Here is a 4,261-nt window from a genome sequence, read left to right as displayed (position 1 = left end):
CCAATCTACACATACTCGGGTGGGATTAGGACCTACCTTTACCTATTAGCGTGTTGGTTGCAGGTGTTAGAAATTAATTAGTAAATTAATCCAAGGGATGTGTCCAACCCTGAACAGTCGTGTCTCCTCTCTCTCTCTATTGTTAACAGGCACCTGTTCTGAAGGGATGCCTCCGAACAAACACCTCTTCGTCGCACCTCTTCTAGATGTATAGATACTTGAGAATCAATAGAAACAGGACGAGTCGTCCATTCACTTTCATTCAATCTCGTTTTACTTTAACACATTATCAGCCACGCTAGTCTCTAAGCAAGAGCAAGAAAGGCTATGAACAGAGAACGCTGTCGATGGCTTGCTGGAAAAGAAAAGAGAAGAAGATGAACTCTGCAGTGGAGCCTGCCTCATGGACGTTCTCGGCCTTCCCACTGGCTACGGCACCGCAGTCGCTCCCTGTCATGATTGATTGGTGCTGAAACTTGCGCCCACAACATCCAAGCAGCAGCTAGCATGCGAGCATGGTCCCGTACAATGAAAATCCAAAGGGGGAAGGAGGCTGAATAAGAATCCAATTTTATTCATGGCTATAAAATATTTGCTTTACCATGAACAGGAATCCACGAAGCAAGTCTTGCCCCGGCAAGGCCCTTCCCGTGCTCAAGCCCACTGCCAGCGGGAGCAGTCGGCATTGCCTTGGCGCACGAGGGGATGCGGCTCCCTGCAGGGCAGCACCCTCTAGCGGGCGGCGCCCAGCGCCGGCGATGGTCCTCGGCCTCCTTCCCGTATCGCCCACCTGCGGCGTCGTCCTCGTCGACTCCAGACGCAAGGCACATGTGCCACCCGCGCCACGCCCTGCACGAGGCCGTGGTCGTGCCCGTGCTCGCGCCCAACCGTGCTCGCCCGAGCCTACCCGCAGCAGCGCTCGCCCGAACTCCCCCGGCCGCCGCCCAACGACGCCATGCCCATGACCTCCCGACCTCTCCCGGCCGACGCCCAACGGTGCCATGCGTGTGGCCGCCCATCTGCGCTGGCTGCCGGATCTCCCGCGCTCAAGTCCGAGCAACGGCCGCAATCGACGTTGCCCTGGCACACAGCACCACGCACACCTCGATGACACGATCCGAATGACTACAGCGCCTTCCAGCGCGGCGACCTCCTCCCCACAACTACGACGACATAGAAAAAAAATTCCCTCACAGGAAAGGGAGCACAACCCGGTGACGGCGCGCGGCGCATCAGCGTCCTCCTGAACGACTATTCTCCCAACAGTGGCGTTTAGTAAACACGACAAGATGCCGGCGAGCGTTATCTCTAAGCGGGCAACAATGGCGATAGTTTCTCAATGGCCTTCAGCCCACCACACACGCGCAGGAGATGAAATTGGGAATCCTTATCCAACCAGCATAGTTGCATTTTGGCCCTACTATTTTATCTACTACCAGAGAGGACCTATATTTCTTACTGAAGCCCTCAAACTTGTTTCAGTATGCAAAACAGCCCTGGGAATATAGATGCTAATCAAAGTCATCATCTTTGTCTTTACTGCAAATATTCATGATGACATGCATTTTGGGACAACGTCTCTAAATTTTCCATAAAACGTTTTTTCCTTACAAATCCTAAGAATTAAAAGTGTCATACTCAATATGACTAGCCCTAATTTTATTTGTGGATCAAAATGTATTTGATGGCATTTACTGCATTTTTCGTAGATTATCTATCAGTACTGTAAGATCTTTCATTTTGTCATTTTGGCAAGATGCATATCTTCAACGTGCTCTTCCAAATATTAATGTGTATATAGCCTTTTTTGTGAATCACAAGGTATTGGTGACATCTACTGCATCATTTGCAGATTATTCACCATTACTGTGAGGTCCACATCTTGTCAATTTTATAAGATGATTAACTTCAAAGTGCTCTTCCAAAATATTAATATTTGTTGTCACTATCTCAAGATATCATAAGGTAATACTCGCATCTATTGTAAATTTTACAGACTATCCACTATTACTGCAAGGTCTACATCATGTCACTCTGACAGATGATAACCTTCAAAGTGATTTTCTTAAATATAGTATAACATAAGGTAATAGAAATATGAACATCTACTGACAAAAGTCAGACTATGTTTTCTATTACTGCGAGATCTACATCATATTGGTGACTATCTTCAAAGTGTTATTCTATATTAATTGAGGTCTACACATATAAGACATCAGCCAAACAAGAACTTGCTCCTCTAAAACATTTATTGTTTTTGTTCGCTAAAATATTTTACTCTCATAGTAAATATTGTTCTTGCACACTTTTCTTGAATATGTAATAGCAAACTACAGAAATATTTGCATATACGTATGATTACCTTCTATTACATTGGTAAAACACATGGCAATGATTGAGTGTCTCAACACTTTCGCAATGTCCACACCACATCGTGGTTATAGTTTCATAGTGACTAACCAATCTGAAGCATGCAAGTCTGTACGTTTTGGCAGTGACTCTAAAGTCACACACTTCCTCAAGAATGAAGTCCAAAACATTAGCAATAATTTCATCACATGTGTTGAACTGAAGGATACACCCAGGTTCACCAAGGATCACCTTGGCCATGATTGTTCTCAAACAAATCATTTATTCATATATGCTACTTACTCCTAGAAATAAATTAAATAAATGCATTAGCATCTTCAACTAAGAATGGTTGACATTTCCAAATACAGTAAGTACATCTTAGGCGATATTATTTATTGTATGATAATTTACGACATTAGTCGTTGTATCCACCCGTGATTTATTGCCACTATAACTCCACCTTCAGGAAAATATTTTATGGCTATTCTCTTAATAGCTATGTATGTACATATTTCATTTTATATGTAACCAACTTCACTGGATTCTCAAGCTAAGTACATAAATGGATGAATATTTATTCACCTTGAATATTTCCCTTAAGAGAAACATGCTTGCATGAGCACATTCGGAATGGTCACGAATAGAATCATGCAGAATTCAAAGTAAAGTGGAGGCTAAAGACAACCAATGAAAGAATTGTCTTTTAATTGGGAATTGATTATTTCTGATAACGAAGACAACTCTTAAGTTTGTCAAATATGTGGTTACATAAATATCGTACATATGATTACCAATCCCTCAAACATATGGGCAAAGCACACCACAAATTTATTAAAAAAGGAAAAGAAGTCACTGGTATAAATTTGAAAAACTCCAAACTTATAACTGGAAACTATTCTGGTAAATGATTGTTCTCAAATCTTCCTCAGAAGGAGATCCAAAAATCTAGTGCAAGAAAAGGTTGGTCAATTCCTTTGCACCCAAGATATGTTTGCATATATAAGAAAATCACTACTATTGGAGACCTCATGTAATCTCCTGATTATTCCCAAAATATCATTAGCCTATACTTGTATTATTACATGTAGAGTGATGTACAATATCCTATTTTTCGGGCATGATATTTGACAAATTTTGAATGTATGAATCAATTCATACTCAATATTGTTGCGTACAAAATGATTTTCTAAGTATTAATAAATTAAATATTAATCTTAATAGCCTTAGCCATCATCGTTTGGGGATGATTAGAAAATTATTGACAATTCTATTGGTCACAACTTAACAAGTTGAAAAATTTCCCAAATCATCAGATTTTATGTGCACCACATGTGCCATAGGGGAAATTAATTTAAGGAACTCTCACCTTACAACTCTAAATGAGCTAACTCATTCTTCCTTCAACACATCCAGAAGATATGTGGATTACTCAACCATTATGTGGTATTATATAGATACTTCATGGGACTCATGGAAACATTTATAAATGATTTCCAGTGTCTGTTGTCACACAAACCATGAATGATATAACTAAATTAGTTGCTCAAATTCTCAAAATAAGACCATGGTATCCTAAACAAGGGATAAATCCATTCGAATGGACAACTTCGTTGAACTAATTTCACAAGCAATGTATAATTATACATAATACTTTATGTACATACACATAATGGTTTAGTTCAAAATCTTATCAAAGATAGTGAAATTAATAATATGACCAAACTTATAGAATCGTAATTTACTAGACTCATGCTAGACAAATAGGGCATTACACACCGTAATTATGATATAAATCATACCAACTGCATAGCATACTACTTTCCCCTTGTACTAATTACGTGGAAATCAACAAAGTATTTCCTATCTGCGATAATTCGGTTACATACCGATATCACCACTCCAGCATACA

The 4,261-nt window shown here is 40.3% G+C and overlaps 1 pseudogene; it reads right to left on the bottom strand.

Annotated features, from left to right (window-relative positions):
* Window positions 1-225: 225 nt before the first annotated feature.
* Window positions 226-1,461, bottom strand: LOC123446322 (annotated as a pseudogene).
* Window positions 1,462-4,261: the final 2,800 nt, after the last annotated feature.

Source organism: Hordeum vulgare, chromosome 4H (assembly GCF_904849725.1).
Source record: "Hordeum vulgare subsp. vulgare chromosome 4H, MorexV3_pseudomolecules_assembly, whole genome shotgun sequence".
In the NCBI taxonomy this organism is placed as follows: Eukaryota; Viridiplantae; Streptophyta; class Magnoliopsida; order Poales; family Poaceae; genus Hordeum; species Hordeum vulgare.
This window is presented reverse-complemented; position numbering and strand designations above follow the sequence as displayed.